The 6586-nt window shown below is 37.3% G+C and overlaps 1 pseudogene; it reads right to left on the bottom strand.

The window, feature by feature from the left end:
* Window positions 1-5817: 5817 nt before the first annotated feature.
* On the bottom strand, window positions 5818-6109 carry LOC127682498 (ubiquitin-fold modifier 1-like; annotated as a pseudogene).
* Between the last annotated feature and the right edge of the window lie 477 nt (window positions 6110-6586).

Here is a 6586-nt window from a genome sequence, read left to right as displayed (position 1 = left end):
CTATATATACATATATGATATATGTATATTAATGTATATATATATATATATATATATATATATATATATATATATATATTTAATCACACAATCTTCAAAAAAGGATATTTGGCTTCTTTCTTTCTTGATGCTATTCAACTTACACTATTCTCTTGCCTTATTGCTTGACATAAATCCTTAAGCATTATAAAGAACAGGAAGAGAGATAATAGACATTCTTGTCTTATTCTTGATTTGGCTGGAAATATTTTGTTCTTTTCTTTTCCCTTTTAGCAAACTATAACCTTACTGCCTATTTCCTCTCTTATGCCAAGATATCACTTCATCAAGAATAAATAATAAAGGGATGCTGAATTTTGTAAAAGATGTTTTCTACTAAAATGTTCCTGTAGTTTTAACCCTTTTTTTCCTTTTTTATAATTTTATTTTATAATTTTTTAAATTTTATTTTCTATATTCTTTGTTTACATTCCAGATGCTTTCCCCTTTCCCGGTTCCCCCCACCCCAGAGGTCCCATAAGCCCTCTTCCCTCCTATTTACTCAAAATAGCAATCAAATGTCTTGAAATAAATCTAACCATGTGTATTAGTTAGAGTTTTATTTCTGTGAACAGAAATCATGACTGAAGCAATTCTTATAAGGACAATATTAATTGTGGCTAGCTTACAGGTTCAGAGGTTCAGTCTACTTTCATCAAAGTGGGTGTGTGACAGCATTTAGGCAGACGTGGAGCTGGAGGAGGTGAGAGTTCCACCTCCTACTCTGAAGGCAGCTAGGAGAAGACTGGCTTCCAGGCAGCTAGAAGGAGGGTGTTAAGAGCCTATGTCCGCAGTGATACACTTACTCCAACAATGCCACACCTACTCTAATAAGGCCATAGCTTCTAATAGTGTCACTACTCCCTGAGCCATGCATAAACAAACCAACACACCATGGAAATGAAATATTTGTACAATGAAAACATTAAGTCACCGAAGAGAGGAATTAAAGAAGATAACAGAAAATAGAAAGGTCTCCAATGGTCATTGCTTGGTAGGATTAATATTGTTAAAATTCTCTTGACCAGAAGCTATCTACAGAATAAATGCAATCCCCATAAAATTTCAACAATGTCAGAACCCCTATACTAGCAGCGAATCACATGTACACTTGACAATTACATTTTGTATATTATTGAGGTAATATCTTAATTTGTGTCTATTTCTGAATATTGAGGCCTCCCATTGTTTGTGAAGCACAGAAGAGTGATTGTAGATTATTAAACTAAAGCTCTTGTTTATATAGTTTAGTTTAACTCCATCCCAAACCTCTATTCAGTGTTATTCAAAACTCTTAACAGTAAGCAGCTTACTCAGATACAGACACCCAAAGCCAAACAGTGGATGGAGATTGGGAACTCATATGGAAAACTAGGAAGAGGGACTGCAGACCCCGAAGGGAATAGGAACTCTACAGAAAGACCAAGAGAGTCATTAATCTAGACTCTTGGGGCTCTCAGAGACTGAACATATTTGAGCTGTACCTAGACGCCCCACACATATGTAGCAGATATGCAGCTTGGACTTCATGTGGGTCCTGAACAACTGCAGCAGGAGCTATCCCAAAAGCTGTTGTCTGACCATGGAATATGTTCTTCTACTTAGGCTGCCTTGTCTTGCCTCAATGGGAGAAGAAGCTGCTAGCCTTGCAAAGACCTGAAGTGCCAGGGTCAGGAATACCTGGAGGGGAGGTGCTTACCCACTCAGAGGAGAAGGGATGGGGGATGGGAGGAGGATTCTAGCAGGGGGTGACCAGGAGGGAGGCAGTGAGTGGGATGTTGAGTGAATAAGTAAAAAATAAAAATAGATTTAAAAAAAGAACTACAAAGTGTACATTAAATTCTATTTAGCTGGGTGGTGCTGGCACACACCTGTAATCCCAGCACTCTGGGAGGCAGAGGCAGGCAGATTTCTGATTTCGAGGCCAGCCTGGTCTACAGAATGAGTTCAAGGACAGCCAGGGCTATACAGAGAAACCCTGTCTCGAAAAACCCAAATCCAAAAAAAAAAAAAAAAAAAAAAAAAACCTAATCAGCCAAATTCTATTTAATGTAAATTATTTTTCTTTTGAGTATATCCCAGTTTAGATGTTTTAGTTGCTTTTCTTTTATTTACTTAATGAATTTAATCAATTGGTAGGAAGTACATTTACTCTACCACGCTCATCAAAACTATTCCCTAGTTTCTCTACCATTTTTTGTTTTTTTAAAGAACTACTCTACTGAAAACATCCTAGATAATCCTCAACCAAAGAATGGATACATAAAAAGTGGTTCCTTTACACCATAGTGTATTACTCAGCTTTTAAAAATGGCATCACAAAATTTTCAGACAAATGGATACAACTAATATCATCCTGAGTGAGGTAACGCAGACCCAGAAAGACAAATATACTTTGTATTCAATTATAAGTGGATATTAGATGTTAAATGAAATATAATCAAGTCATAATCCACAGACTCAGAGAGGTTAGGTGCAGAAGGGCTCCAGGTGGGAAGCATGAATCTTCCAGGGAAAAGGAAATAGAATAGATGTTTTGGGTGGAGAGAGGGAGGGTAAGAAGAGGAGCAGATGTAAATGTAACTTTTATTACTAGATGAAATTGTCATCTCCAAGGCTTACTGCCTTGGGCTGCTAACCTAGGCCTAATATTGGAAGCTTCTGGCCTCCATACAATTTAATCTGGACCCAGAATGTTTTCAGCCTCTGGGGCTTGATGCAGGGATAGTTCTTTATGATCTCTGGCTGGCTGGTTCCACTTAGCTGTTGTGCCTCAAACTCCTCTCCATACTGATTGACTCAGTCTGTCTTCTCTGGGCTTGGTTTTATACTAACTTTGGCAATCTGTTCTAAGCTTCTGGCTCCTTCACATTCTTTGGCTTGTTTTGTCTTTACCTGTGTCTAGTTTGTTTTCTATTCAATCTGTCTCTAAAATTCTCTGTGTAAAACTGCCTTCAACTTGTCTTCCTTCTCCTCCTCCTTCTGTTCTCCCCTTCAAAGCTTCCCTTCCCTTTCTCTTCTCATGAAAGTTGGGCATATCCTATTCTGTCAAATCTTTCTCTGATTCCTCACTTTGTCTACTATTAGACATCATATTCAAACATGGGTGCTTCCTTGTACAAACTAACTTTACCTTCATTGTTTGGGATTAAAAGCATGTGATAAGTCATGTCCTGTATTCCAGTCAGAAGGAGTAAAGGTATTGAGAGTATAGAGGTAGCCAGAGCCAGGATGACTTCATGACAGGCTGCAAACTGGCAGTTTGGGAGAATAGGCCTAACTTTATGTTTCCCAGAACTGGAAAAGCCCAAAACAAGTCAATTCCAGGAAAAACCACTCATCCTAGACAACAATTAAGGAAGCTGCCCTACTACCTAGCCTTATCCAAGTTTAGTCAATCAGCAAAAGTCCCCCGAATCCCTCCAAGCCTTAACAAATCACGAAGGCACCTATAACCCTGCAGACAGAACCAAACAATCAAGGAAAAGAAAGGTAAACGTCACCTACTCCTTTCCTAACAGACTGTAAATTGGCCCTGCAAATCCACACCTCTGTCTTCCATCCAGATGTATGTGGACCACTGAACTCAGGTTTTCTGACGAATAAACACTCTTTTCTGTTGCATACTATTTGAGTCTGGAGCATAATTCTTTGCAAATCACAGATCCTTACAGTATGTGCAAAAGGTGGGCCACACCACAAAAACAAGAAACATTATTTTTTCTTTGTTTTGTTTGAGTTTTCATTTTTGTTTTTGTTTTTGTTTTCTTCAGGAAGTAACACAGTCATGGGACTCACAATGTGAACAAATACCTTGCATCTGCAGAAGGGATCAAATCCAGGGAAAGGATAGAAGGAGAAAGTACAGGAAAAGATAACTGGAACTGGGAAGTGGGCAGTGCATTTCAGGGGCAGCGTGGAAACCTAGTGCACTGGAAACACCCTGAAGTCTGTGATCTTTCCTCCTATAACTCTTTTCCTAACAGGATACATATATGTGTATATGCAATACTGTATAACACATTTTATGAGGTATAGAAAACATTATACATTTAAGCATACAAATTCACACATTTAAATACAAGGAATTTGATGAAGAATTCAAGTAGTGTGAATTCTTATCACCTACAATCAGTTCTCAGATTAATCTGTGTCTATGAGACAACCCCAAGCTGAGCAGATTAACAAAAGAAATATTAAATAAATATTTTCCATAGCGTGTGTGGATGAGGAATGTTTCAGTAGCTTAGCTTATTTCTAGTTTATGGTGTCTTGTCAGATGAAACTGTTATGCCAGGCTTCTCTTATTCAAAGTTTTCATTTGGGGTGCAGGATCAGCTTCTCAGTTCCTTCCAATGTCTGTCACATGTCCTACGAAATGTTTGTAATTGTCACCTTGTGATATGTTTTAGTGGGGAGACTGATATAATACTGAACAAAAAAAGAAACACAAGCATCTTTATAGTCTTAGAGACATCGCACCATCACCTATGCCACGTGTATCATCTTACACGTGGGATTAGAGCTACACAATGAGGTAGCCAGAGAGTAATTCAAGGTAATCTTGAAGGGTGGACCTCTATAGTGAGCATAAAAATAACCTTCCTATCAATGGATTTTCAGTGGCAGTTTCTGTTTCATAGGCGAAAAAGGGTATTCACGATTATTTATTTGTTTCTATGTTCATATTTTTCTAACATATCACTCACTCCATAATTTTAACTTTAAAAAAATGCAATTGCATTTTTCATTTTCTTAGTTGGAGTCAAGATAAGCCTTCTTTACTAACAGACACCTGTATATAAAAATGGAGGATAATGTAATAAGACAGTACTTTCAAGTACCAATCTGTCAGGTCAGAACTTCTGAAGACAAGAGTCTGGAAGAATGGAGAGACCATCTCAAGAGCAAGCTGAAAGGGAAAAGCTCTAGGTTATGAACATATGACAATCATAACCATGAACAATCAGTACCATGGACTAATTCTGCAAATTAGTCCGGCAATATCATCCTCCTGAAAGAAACCCTGTATGAGTTAAAAATCACTTCTCATCACTCCCGTCTAACAGTACCAAGAAATATTAGTATGCTTTTTATATTTATAGATATGCTCTTGAGGGACATTTCTTTCCGTCTGTCATAAAGCTTTATTATTTATCATGGAATTCATAATATACCTAATATACTGTACTGTCAGTTCCCACCATGACACACTTGATTTTAGAAGATCTCTATCAAAGTTATTTGATGCATAATAGCAACTTATAATGGTTAGATAATATAATTTAATGTTTGGTTTTGTATAAATTTAACTTTTCATTCAAATATCTATTAAGTTCATCACAAATTATATAATTTAAACTTTTAACTAGGAGATACTGTCAAGCCAAATGCCTCCACGATCAATTATCTTTTTAAATTTCAAAATTAGAAACTATATCCGATTCTGGGAATTTTGATTTTCAAATGCTCCTGAAAAGAATTAGCACTCATCCTCCAGTTTTTCTGTTTTTGTTTTTAAAGCACAGTCCATTTGTCACAGAGGTATTCTCTTTTCCTGGTGAGGCAGCAGTCACCATCATGTGACCTAGGTGTGGTACCCTCCACTCAAGGGTGTTCCCTCTTTCCATGACAAAAAAAATAAATAAAAAGAAATAAAAAGAAAAAGAAAAAGAAAAAGAACAGACAAGCATCAGCTTTCCTTGTTCTGTTGATTCTTGGTGCTTTCATTTCATTGTTAATGCCTGATCTTAATTGTACAGCAACAAATACCAGTATTTATTCTGAAAGGCTGTGTATTCCAAGAAGGATATATATGCAGTTTCCAACTCCGTCTTTAGGAATGATTCTCAGCTCTGAGCCATGCTTCAGTAAAAATATTCCAGCAGTCTGTACAGGATTTATTCCTATTCCATCATTAGTAATACTCACACTTGTAGCTGCAGGAACTTAAAATTCTTTTGCTGAAAACTTTAGCACTGCTGTGAAAGGTGTGCATTCAGGACCACTCAGAACTTTACCATAGTTGTGGGTTCGATGTCAACACGATTTTAAAAGACACCTTTGACATGGTGGAACCACCTGACACACACTGTGGCCCAATCACCATCTGGGCTGAGGAATATTTCAAATGAATGGAATTAACTATTTTTCACTTTCTAGTATTGGTAAAAGTAAAAGTACTTTTATTTGCCTTATGGAATTTTTAGACGACTTCAATCCAGAAACATGGCTGCTCTGACAAGGGATCACATCCAAAGACCCTTTATGTCTATATGATATGGTTGGAATAGAGACATGCCTTTAGTACATTCTTTTAACCCCAAACAATGTAGGTAAGGTTAGTTTATAGAAGGAGGCAGTCATGTGTGAGTGTGGCATTTAATTGAGGGGCAGTCAAAGTGAGAAATCAGAAGATTTAACAGAATGAGTTAGATCTGGGTTGTACCCAACTCTCAGCACAGGAAAGGAAGCTAATTAAGCTCAGTTCAGGGAGAATCAATCAGTTCTGTAGTCAGTTGAGTTCAGTTGAATGGAATTGAGTTTG

The sequence above is a fragment of the Apodemus sylvaticus genome, chromosome 4 (genome assembly GCF_947179515.1).
Source record: "Apodemus sylvaticus chromosome 4, mApoSyl1.1, whole genome shotgun sequence".
NCBI classification, from domain to species: Eukaryota; Metazoa; Chordata; class Mammalia; order Rodentia; family Muridae; genus Apodemus; species Apodemus sylvaticus.
The sequence above is the reverse complement of the archived record's forward strand: the minus strand, read 5'-3'. Positions and strand labels throughout refer to the sequence as shown.